This window comes from Thamnophis sirtalis, unplaced genomic scaffold, assembly GCF_051295495.1.
Source record: "Thamnophis sirtalis isolate CommonGarterSnake01/CBP01778 unplaced genomic scaffold, rThaSir2_p1.2 scaffold_7, whole genome shotgun sequence".
In the NCBI taxonomy this organism is placed as follows: domain Eukaryota; kingdom Metazoa; phylum Chordata; class Lepidosauria; order Squamata; family Natricidae; genus Thamnophis; species Thamnophis sirtalis.
In genome coordinates, this window is record NW_028261387.1 from 64,805,628 (window position 1) to 64,818,162 (window position 12,535).

Consider the following 12,535-nt stretch of genomic DNA (forward strand, 5'->3'; position numbering starts at 1 on the left):
CCGACCCTGTGGAACGATCTCCCCGTTGAGATCCGTACCCTCACCACCATCCAGACCTTCCGTGCAGCCCTCAAGATCTGGCTCTCCCAGCAGGCCTGGGGATAGGTTTCCAATTCACCCGCCCGAGTGTTTGATTGCTGAACGAAAGTTGTGTTTTTACTATTTTTCTTTGTTCACATTTTGTTTTGTTTTTTTTTGACACTGCACCCCCCTCCCTTGTGGTTGTAAGCCGCCCTGAGTCCCCTCAGGGAAAAGGGCGGCCTATAAATCCCAATAAACTCAAACTCAAACTCAAACTGGAGTGGGGTGGGAATGGAGATTTTACAATATCCTTCCCTTGCCCACCAAGCCACAGCCACCAAGCTACACCACACCCACCAAGCCACGGCCACAGAACTGGTAGTAGAAAAATTTGAAACCCACCACTGGTATACTCATATTCAAAAATGACCATACTGGGAAGTCAGAAATATAGATGGGTGCTTCCATCCCCTAAAACCCACCTACATGTGCCCCACTATGCATCAAGAAAGGCTATTAGGAGCTCTTTTTCTCATCAAATGGAGATGATAAGAAAAAAAAGCCGGCGAATCCACAATTAATTTGGCCTAGATGATACAATCACAGGACTAGTTTTTGTGTTAATCAGGGCAATGTTTTTCTTCTGGCTGAGGGACTGAAGGACAGCATATTATGCGTCTATAAGGAAAAGCCATAGATAGCTCAGGAATGCTACAAAGAAGAAACATCAACAATGTGAAGTGAAATATGAATTGTAGCAGGAGACCTGTTAGTCTGTAGTGGCAAAAAAGAGGAGACTGGCAGCACATTTTCAAACACATTTTGTTAAAAGGTATGCACTGTCAGGAACTAATTCAAAACAGGCATAGTAGGCCAAGAAAAGGCTATTGAATAAGAGGCATTTTCTTTTCATTCTTGCTTGTTCTAAAGCATCTCTTTCAAAGGAATAGCACAGCTCTTGGAAAATGAGTCTCTCATTCTTATCATACCACACGTTATTCAAATTTATCATAACAAGTTCTTATCTATAATGGCCTCAGATCTACTGATTGTGTTACTTCGGGCAAGCTTTTGTGCATGTTTCCTAAGTCTCTTTCTAAAGACACTCAGGCATTTGGGTGAGGTAAAAGTTGTAGATAGATAGAGCTAGGCAGACTGTAAAATAATGGAGAATTGTAGGAATGGTGTTGATGTATTTTAAATTTGCTTTCTTTTTCTGAGTCTTTAGATTTCCTACTGCTTTTCTGTGCTTTTTATGTTTCTTCCTTAAATGAGAATACATATGGATATATATTCAGTTTGTTTTACACTTTGTGAAGGCTTATGGCTATCAGTTGCAAAATCCCAAATGACCATGGGATGGCAGCAAAGAGATACATGCGATACCTTGTTTGTGGACTTTGGCCCTCAGAATTGGTTGGGGAATTCTGGGAGTTAATGTATACACATCTTAAAATTTCCCAGTTGTGGATGTCTGGATTTTTTCCCCAACCTGTTATCCCTGCTTAAATTAAGGAGGTTATCTATATGTACAATTGCTTTGAATTAAAAGAAAGGTATGTAATAAATGTACTAAATAAATACATTGTATTTTTAATAGTGTTAGACAATTTTGCTTTGAAGAACAAAGTCTCAGTTGTGAAACAATAGATGAAGATACAATTGCAAGCTAGATTTGATTTGCTACCATCTCTGTCTTGTTTTCTGCATGAAGTTCAGATTATACAAAATTAGAAGTTCACCAACGGTATGCTGATTTTTAAAAATATTTATTTTATTTTTATTTTATAACATAATGGGGTATCTTCTTCTAGGCTAAGAGTTCCTGTTTGTCATGATGTGGGATCAGCGTAGAAAATAGGGTAGGGCCAGGAAAAAGTTAATGCACCAATGAAAATAAATCACTACAAAATCGAAAATGAATCCCCCAATTGCACAACAAAAAAGTATCATGCTTTATCACATACAACAAACCAATCCTTATTTTAGCCTTTTAATATACTGCTGCTTCAGAATCTTGACTAAAAATGTGTTGCTAAATGATAGAAAGAAGAAGAAAGATTTTGGAGATGGCAGAAAGGCATTGTAGGGACTGTAGCTGACCCATATTTTGCCAACTCCTGCAACATGACATGGCAATAACTTTCCTCAAATCCTATTAAACTGATCAGCATGTACACGACGCTGTATTTTCTGAATCAACTAGTCAAGTGTGAAATAACTTTTTAAAGTGAAACTCAATTGGATTAAGCATATATCGTTTATCTGTTTTCTTCTCTATTCAGTGTTTCTCTGTGGCTCTTTCTTATAGTCACAGGTACTACTTAAATAGATCACACCACAAGACAATAAGACAGCGTTGATGCAACTCTATACTTCTAATGGATGTTAACAACTGTCTCATACTATGGGAGTAATCTTGGTTGTCACTGGTAAATGGGCTGTGAACAAGCTCAGTTGTTTCCCACAAATCATATTAACCTGCATTAAAATGAAAGGAAAAAGAGAAGCCATTTACTTTAAACAGCATTATAAAAATAAACCAAAATTACATTATGGCAGTGGAGTAACATTTTTTTCCATAGCTTTTTCTGAAAGAAAAAAAGAATAAACTCTCCTAAGAGTTTCTATATCAGTAGCAAGATATGCTTTTGGTAAAAGAAAGCAAATAGGAAATATCTGAAGTAGTTTTGGGGACATTGCACTGAAACTAAAGAGATCTGGAGTTGCAAAGAAATGTTTAAGAATACAGTGAATGACAAATCCTTCCTTCCTTCCTTCCTTCCTTCCTTCCTTCCTTCCTTCCTTCCTTCCTTCCTTCCTCTCTTCCTTCCTTCCTTCCTTCCATTATTAGCCAACTTTAATTATATCTTTGCATGTACAAAGTTGGATTAAAACTATCAACCCATGAAATAGCATCTTATATCATAAAGTCAGAACATTACAATATCCTAAAACAGAGGTGGGTTCCTACCAGTTCGCACCTATTTGGTAGAACCGGTTCGTCAAATCCTCCGAACCGGTTAGAAGAGGTTCCACCAGTGGACTCAGAAAGCAGGCCACACCTACAGAAGAGGTTCCAAAAAATGTTGAACCCACCACTGGTCCTTGGATATGATTATTCTACATTATCAAGCTCATATTTATAAAACTCAGTACCTCTGTGAAAGATAAGGATGACTACTGTGTTTGTGGTGCAATCAGAACATTGCATGTGTTGATGTTGTTTGAACACAAACCAAAGATGCCTTTTAAAAAACAAGTTTACATCATATTCTTATGCATGCCAGTGCTGTGTGTGAGGTAATTTAAGGTGGTTCTGACAAGTGTCGTCGGCATCTTCATATACGGTCACATGGGCGGCAAGCCACTCCCACAAAGGAGGCCACACCCACAGAGTAAGTTCGAACAATTTTTGAAACCCACCACTGTCCTAAAACCAAAAGCAAGCAGAACAACAGACAACAAAAGACACAGCAGCACTGTTTCTTTTGCATTAAAAGCCCGGGTGAACAAATACATTTTCAGCTAATTCCTGGAAAGTGCAACAAATTAAAGGGCATCATCATCATCCAGTGTTAATGACTGACTGACTGACTGACAATACAAAGGGGAAGTCAACATGGATATTGAGGTCTTATGCCTTCCAGGAATTTATTTCACATTCTCCCATTACATTCATGGTGGATTCAGAAGGGGTTCAAAGCAAAGTCAGGAGATAAAAATGGGAGGTGGAATTTTTAAAAAATGAATTTCTTGAGAAATCTGAGATTTGTTTTATATGTGGTCTTGTAACAAAATTTTATAGGATAACCTTATTGGTTAATAGGAAAATCCCCTTGACCAGCCACTTGTCCTCTTAAGCCACGGGCTATTTCACTGATCCTCACAGGCATAGCTTTTCCATTTAAAATGATTCTCAGGCATCATAATTGGAGTAATTTGGCAGGGGGAGTTGTAAAACGCAGTCTTTTTTATGTGTACTTATAGAAACTCAGGGATTTCTCAAGCATGATGAAATCTCCTACAATGTTTCTCAGTGGAATTGTACTGGCTACAATCCTAGTAGCACAAGCTATCTAAGTTCACTATTAGAAATAGCACTGTATGAATGAGACATCTAGGAACTGGTTAAAACTGCAGTATGAAAGCAAGATAAAAGATCCAACTGCCACAATAAACATGGCAGTGAAACCTCTGGTAATAGGTGCAGTTACACAACATTTCCCTGCCAATAACTGTGATCATTAGGACTTCTATCATTCATTCACTGGTTTGTAAAATACTGCTTCTCTTTGCACACTTCCTGCATTAATGTGGTGTATAATTCCAAATTGTATGGGAAGTGTTGTCTTAGCTGTTTTTCTAGTGGTTCTCAACAAGCTGCTATGAGGGCTTTGTGAAGCACAGAGAAAATGTTTTATTGGTATATATTCATCCTGATTATATTCAGCCTTGAGTTATAATCTCTCCTATGCAGCAGCCTATTTCCACTAACAAATGAGTGTACTTGTCTACTATACTGATTCTGCAAGTTGATGGGTTGTTGAATTGCTTTTGGATAAGCCAGTGCTTAATCTTCTTTAAGGTTCAGCCCTGTGGCCATGAGGTAGGAAATTTGAAGCTCTGTAGTGAAAAAACTACTAATGGTCCAAATGCTTCAGAGAGTGTTTTAAAACATGTATGTGTATGTATGTATATATTATTTATCCATATTTTTTATTTGCAAACAATAAAAATGAAAAGTTTTAGATAAAGCTTAGAGTAATTTCATATAGTTCTCAGGTCATTTTGATCTTAGGTCATTAAAAGTCATTTTAAATAAAAATGCTTTGCAGCATATAATCAACCCCATAACTCTCTTTAATCTTTCCCACAGTATCAAAGTTCAAAGTTTAGTTCAAAGTTTAATGAATTTATATGCCACCCAATCTCGGAGGACTCTGGGCGGCTTACATAAAAACAACTCTAAAAAAGAATACTAAAAAAATTAAAATAGAAAGGGAAAGCAGGTTAAAAAACACATCATGCACTCAATCTTAGTGGGGCTGGACCTCCCTCATTCGTGAGGTCAACATCCCCAGGCCTGCCGGAATAGCCAGGTCTTAGTAGAGTTTCGGAAGGCCGAGAGAGTGGGGAGGGTCTGGATCTCTGGGGGTAGATCATTCCATAGGGCCGGGGCAGCTACAGAGAAGGCCCTCTCCCGAGGAGCCGCCAGACAACATTGTCTAGTCGACGGCACCTGGAGGAGGCCCATCCTGTGTGATCTTATCAGACGCTGGGAGGTATGTGGCAGAAGACGGTCTTGTAGATATCCAGGTTCTAAGCCATGTAGGGCTTTAAAGGTGATAACCAGCACCTTGAAGCGCGTTCGGAGACCGATGGGGAGCCAGTGCAGCTCGCGGAGGATGGGTGTAACATGGGTGTATCTCGGTACACCCAGTATCGCTCGCGCGGCTGCATTCTGGACCAATTGTAGTCTCCGAACACTTTTCAGGGGCAGCCCCATGTAGAGCGCATTACAGTAGTCAAGTCTTGAGGTGATGAGGGCGTGAGTGACCATTTGAAGTGCCTCCCGGTCCAGGTAGGGCCACAACTGGTGCACCAGGCGAACCTGGGCAAAAGCTCTCCTGGTCACAGCTGACAAATGGTGTTCTAGTGTCAGCTGCGGGTCCAGGAGAACACCCAAGTTGCAGGCCCTCTCTGAGGGGTGTAAAATATCACCCCCCAGGCTTAAAGATGGAGTATCTGGACTATCCTTGGGGGGCAACATCCATAGCCACTCGGTCTTGTCAGGGTTGAGTGCAAGCTTGTTCACTTCCATCCAGACCCTGACAGCTTCCAAGCACTGGCACATCACTTCCACCGCTTTACTGAGTTGGCATGGGGTGGAGAGATACAGCTGGGTATCATCTGCATATTGGGTATTTAATCCCGTGCCAGCAAATTATCTCACCCAGCGGCTTCATGTAGTTATTAAATAGGAGGGGGGACAAGACCGAGCCCTGTGGCACCCCATATTTAAGGGGCCTAGGGGTCGACCTCTGTCCTCCGACCAACACCGACTGCGACCTGCCAGAGAGGTAGGAGGAAAACCACCGTAAAACGGTGCCTCCCACTCCCACCTCTTCCAGCCGTCACAGAAGGATACCATGGTCGATGGTATTGAAGGCCGCTGAGAGGTCAAGGAGCACCAGGATAGAGGAATGTCCCCTATCCCTGGCCCACCAGAGATCATCGGCCAGTGCGACCAAAGCGGTTTCGGTGCAGTAACCAGGCCTGAAACCAGACTGAATGGGATCTAGATAATCCGCTTCATCCAAGTTCCGTCGGAGTTGGAAGGCCACCTTAAGAGCCAAGGTGGCACAGTGGTTAGGGTGCAGTACTGCAGGCCACTTTAGCTGACTGCTATCTGCAGTTCAGCGGTTCTAATCTTACCAGCTCAAGGTTGACTCAGCCTTCCATCCTTCGGAGGTGGGTGAGATGAGGACCCAGATTGTGGGGGCGATATGCTGACTCTGTAAACCGCTTAGGGAGGGCTGAAAGCCCTATGAAGTGGTATATAAGTCTAACTGCTATTGCTATTGCTACCTTCTCAACAACCTTCCCTAAGAAAGGGAGGTTGGAGACTGGACAGTAGTTTTTAAGGACAGCTGGATCCAGAGAAGCCTTCTTGAGGAGGGCTCTCACCACCGCTTCCTTCAAAGGTTGCGGGAAAGATCCCTCCTGAAGAGAGGTGTTCACGATCCTCTGGATCCAGCCTCGTGTTACCTCCCTGCTGGTTGAGACCAACCAGGTCGGACACGGGTCCAGCAAACAGGTGGTGGCACTCATCGCTCCCATGGCCAATAGAATGAGGAAAGAATTTGCCTCAAGCAGGTCAAGTAGTTCCCATGTTACCACCCATAGTGATCAAATAGTCCTGGAGAAGTCCTACTTCAATCTGTGGGTTGACATGGACATACTAGAGACCACTAGAATTGCCACTGTAGTATCATCCTTGTGGCATCATCTTTTAAGGAAGTTAGGACTTCCTTAAAATCAACCTGCCAGAGTTCATTGCTCAACCATCTTTTCCCATTATAAAGTTTTTTTAAAAAACTTTATAATGGGAAAAGTTTTGGCTCTTTCTTTAAATAAATATCTTGAACATTTTGCCAGAAGACATCGATGGTATGTATTTGCCAAATTAGTCTATCATCATAAATTCATATCCTTGTCCTAAAGTAAATCTATGTTATCTCAGTCATTACCAGTTCAATTGCTTTTTTCACCCACAAAGCAATGGCCTTTCAACATGCCTGTAACAGTGAAGCCATAACTGCCTTTGGATGAAATTACATCCTCCTTTGGACAAAGATCTGTTGCCGGTTTCTCCTTTTGCACGACAGTCTACAATTCCCTCTGCCAAACAGGAAGAACCTCTGGTTCATGGGCAGGATATACAGGTAGTCCTTGTTTTAGAGCCATTCATTTAGCAACTGTTAGAAATTACAACAGCAGTGAAAAAGTGACTTATAACTGGTCCTCACACTTACAACTATAGCAGCATCCCCATGGTCATATGGTCAAAATTGCTTCCCTTGGCAACTGATATGCATTTATGATGGTTGCAGCATCCCAAGGTCATGTGATCACCATTTGCGACCTTCGTAGCTAGTTTCTGACAAGCAAAATCAGAATAGAATAGAAGTCTTTATTGTCCAAGTGTGATTGGACACACAAGGAATTTGTCTTTGGTGCATATGCTCTCAGTGTACATAAAAAGATATGAAAAGATACATTCATCAAGAATCATAAGGTACAACACTTAATGATAGTCACAGGGTACAAATAAGCAATCAGGAAACAATAAATATCAATATAAATCATAAGGACACCATGTTTCCCTGAAAATAAGACCTCCCCATATAATAAGCCCTTCTAGGCTTTTGAGAGGATGCACTAAAATAAGCTCTGAGCCTCTGCACTTGCCCTGCACATACTTGCGCCACTTGGGGACTCCTAGGAAGGGTGGGCAGGGCCAGACAAGAGTGGTATTTGCGGGTTCTCCAAACTGCACAGAATCTTAGGTAGAGGTTGTCCTGAACCCCTGTGAACCCCAAATGAAAAAAAATTCAGAATTCTTGGGCTCCTAGACTTACATCTGATATTAGATGTCCGGGTTCACCCATTAAATTTTAAAACTACTGAAACCTGGTTTTCTATTGCATCTGATAATTATATTGATCTGGGGAACTGGAATAATTTACAGGTGGCCAACACAATGCAGTGTTTACTGTCTAAAATGTTCAAGAATTGATCAGTATAAAATATTTCGGTAAATAAGTAGCAATTGAAAACAAGTAAGCAGAAAAAAACCATGCCTAAATAAAAATCCAAAAACACTTTAAAAAGCCTGCAGAATAAAATGACGACAACAACAATATACAGGCTATTGCATAACAAGGGAGGGGGAAGAATTAATTGGGGAAAAATAATGATTTTTAAAAACGTTGAATTTTAGGGCTGAAAAAAAGTATTAAATTGGATGACAGACGGACGAGTTGAGTGGGGAGGTGTGAAATGTGTGGACAACACATAATTATGTAGGACAATCAAGTAGCAACAATTATTCTCAACTTCAGTTATGAAAGAACAAAAGGGCTGCATAACGGTAAAGAAATTCACTGCTGATAAGTGCAAGATAATGCACATGGCAAGGGACAATTTTGACTCTCGTGCACATTACTAGCTTCTAAATTGACTGTAACTGTTCAGGAAAAAGCCAGGTGTCATTGTGGGAAAGAGTGATATAAACATCTGCTCAGTGTTCAGCAGCCATTAAAAGTATGAAAAGATCCTAGAGTGCTCTGCATTCCCTTGACACAGAATAAAATCAGAAATATTAAATTACCCTTCAGTGTTGCATTATTTTCATCCTGAGGGTACAACTCTCTCTGAGAAGGATGAAAGGGAAATGGGGGTACACAGAGAGAGGGTATTTATGAGCATAAACATTTCCAAGATTCCCCTGTTTCCCACTTTTTCATCTCACGTACAACTTTTTCCTAAGTAGGTCACTGACCTGGTCAAGAGTAGCTGTAAAATGGGGAGTACATCAGCTTATACCTGATTAAACTACCTGCATAGGTAGTATTAAATTGATTTGCCCAGCGTTGATATTGAAATGATAGATAGATAGATAGATAGATAGATAGATAGATAGATAGATAGATAGATAGATAGATAGATAGATTTTATTTTTTCATTTTCATAACATATAACTACATGTATACTATTACATAACCAACATTGTATTATATTATTAAATGTTTACATCAATTCGTCTTACCATCAACTCCCAAAAACAATTATTGGCTCTTCTGCTCTCCATATACCATATTTGTACCTTATCCATCACTTTCTTCTCCTTCTCTCCTCCTCCTCTCTACCTCCTTTCTTCCCTCTGTCGTCCTTCTCTTCTCTACTTCCCCTTCCTCTCTCCTTCTCCTCTCTATATCAATAAGATAAAGATATTGAAACTTCATCTTATTGGCCTGTTTTATGTTGTGTGAATTGCATCACACTATTTTCCATGTCATTATAAATGTGTCTACATATTTACAGTGCAGTACACTGGTATTAAATTTTGATTTACCTCTTTGAATGGTCTTTATTTGTACATGGTACCATTTTTGTATTATCTCTGTTGTATTACAATACAATAATCTGTTCCTCATTTCTGGATCGTGATTGATGCAGGTGTGGAAAGGGAGTTTGGCTTGAGATGAAGCTCTTTCAAAGTATCCTTTTCAAGCTGCCCAATGAAAAGCTGCCTGCTTCCAAATGTCAGAGTGGAGCAATCTTGTCATTCCACTTCATGCCAATGAAGGTCCCAATCCAACCAGCTGATCCTTGATGCTTTGGAGGGGTGGCTCTGGTTGCCTCACTACGGCAAACCCCTGGCGGAAGTGCACCATCACCTCAAGTAGGTGAGACGTCTCCATGAGGTGAGTTAGATATGAACTTACAGGTCCCGTTTGGAAAGTGTTATTGATTGTAACTTTGGGCCAAAAGAAAAAGCATCAACAGATTACCATAACAATTTGCATGTATTAAAAAGGTTGTCTTAACATCCGTTATAATACTATTTTTTAAAGAAATAACCACAGGCCAAATTACAGTAATCTTCTAATAGCTTTTTAGTGGCTGGCCTCACTTGATGAGTCAAGTCTAACATCCTACAGCTCAAATCTAACATTCCAATCATAAGCATGCCAGGATGTCCTACTTAAGGATAGGAAGAGCCCACTGTGTAGTAAGTAAAATCTTAGACTTCACCTGGAGAAAGCCAGGTTTAAGCTCACCCCAACCATGGAAGCTCATCAGGCAACTTTGAGTAGTCATACTCTCTTCCTCTTCTCCTTCCATTTCTTTTTCTTTCAGCTCAATATACCTCATAAGTTGCTGTTGTGGATAAAGTGAATGGAGATCACATATAAACTGCCTTTACATCTTGGAAAAAAGATCAGGGAAATCTAACAAATAATAATTAAATAACAAAAGCTGACGTTGCAACGGTACGATGTGCGATCTCGGAGCTCTGATATTTTTGCCGCTGGACAGTCCTTTTGTACCTAAACCATCCCGAAGAGATGGTGACAGGAAAGAGTACATCTTGCTTATCTCAGGGACATCGCAAAGTCCCTGATTGATCCAAGAGAATCTCTTCTTGCCAAAAGCTGCTGAAGTTGGGACAGGAAAGTGGAAAGAGAAAGTGTGTCTATTTGGTGAGGAAATTTTATTGTTATAAAAGAGATTGCCACCCAAAAAAATCAAAGCTAAATTAAACATGCAAAGAAAAGAAAATAAGCAGCGAAATTAAGCTATATTGGATAGTGTGTTATCTTTTTTATGGATGGAAGTTTTGCAAATGTGTCCTACTTTTTAAAGTGAAAGTATTGTTTTTTCTTCTTCTATTTCTTTTTTTTACCTATGGATTAAATCTTTTTCTTTATTTGGATGGGTTTTCTCTCTTTATTTTGCTCCATTTAAGAATTTTGTTTCTTTTAAGCCTGGAATATAAAGAAAATATAAAAGGAATATAAAGAGGGTAGTAACATCAGAGGGAAAAGAAGTTACACTGCCACTTGGAGGTTGGAGGTTGAATCCTGGAAATATTGCTTTCTATTTTTTCTCTTTGATCATTTTGACTTTGCACTTCAAAGGCTTCAGCTTGTTTACAGAAGAGATAAGGAGAAGAGCATATACAGGTGCTCTTTGGTTGCTTCTTTGGCAGCTGGAGAGAAGTGAAAACAAAACCTTGTTTTGAAACTAGAATGGCAGTGTTTACTAGTTGGAAGTATGGCACAACACCAAAAAGAAACCATAACATTACAACAGATTATGTTTGAAATTCAAAAATTATTAGAAACAACAGAGAGAATTGAGAAGAGATTGGAAAATATAGATTGTAATGCAGTAAAATTCGATGGAAAAATTGACGATATCCAGCAAATGGAAAAAGTGGAGGTTAGAGTCCTAAAAACCCAAGGCAAAAATGAACAAAGAGACAAGATAATTATGGTTACTGACAGTGAACTAAGTGTGGTTGGAGATGGAAAGAGTGGAACATGGAAATGGAAGATAGGTGGAAAGGAGCTCTACCCCAGATTTCAAGGTATAGAAGAAGAAAAAAGAGAAGAATTGATGGATTCAAGGAGAGAAATTTTGACAAAAGCACTACTGATAACCAAAGATAAACTGATTAAAGAAGCTGATGGAGAATCTCGAGATTTTACAAGATATGTAAAAAGCAACAAGTTGTAAAGAGAAGTCCACACAAATTTGATTAAGGAAATAACCAGAAGACTAATTCCACAAATGGCAAAAGACATAAGACTGCACTATTACTGGAAAGACACAGGTTGAGATATGAAAACTAATAACAAAATATTAGTCAAATTTAGTTAAAATTAGTGCATTATGTTAAAAATGAAGTGATAATGGATATAGTTAGATAAATAATTGATCATGATAACAATGTACACATATGTATTGGTTTGATAAGAGGAAATTTGGTATAAATTCTAAATGGTGATCATGAAATGAAGTTTAGAAACTCTGTTATGTATAAAAGCTTATAATATTAAAAAAAGAGAGTAAGTCAAATTTAGTTAAACTAAGACCAAAAAAATAAAGAAAAATAAAATGATGATTGATATTGTTAAATAAATGATTGATAATGATAATAATGTTATATTTGTATTGACATGATAAAAGGGAAATTGGATATAAATTGTAAACAGTGATTAAAAAAGAAAGTCTAGAAACTTTGTTATTAAACATAATTAATTTTTATTTAGAAAGTGCATAAAGATGTAATGTTGCTGGATGATATTGAAAATAGATAACGGAATGCCATCATGTGGTTTTGCTTTAAATTTTGGAATATTTTATATAAAGGGACGTCATAGTCATATGAAGATTGAGATATGATGATAGTAATATATAAAAATATATTTGATTTAAA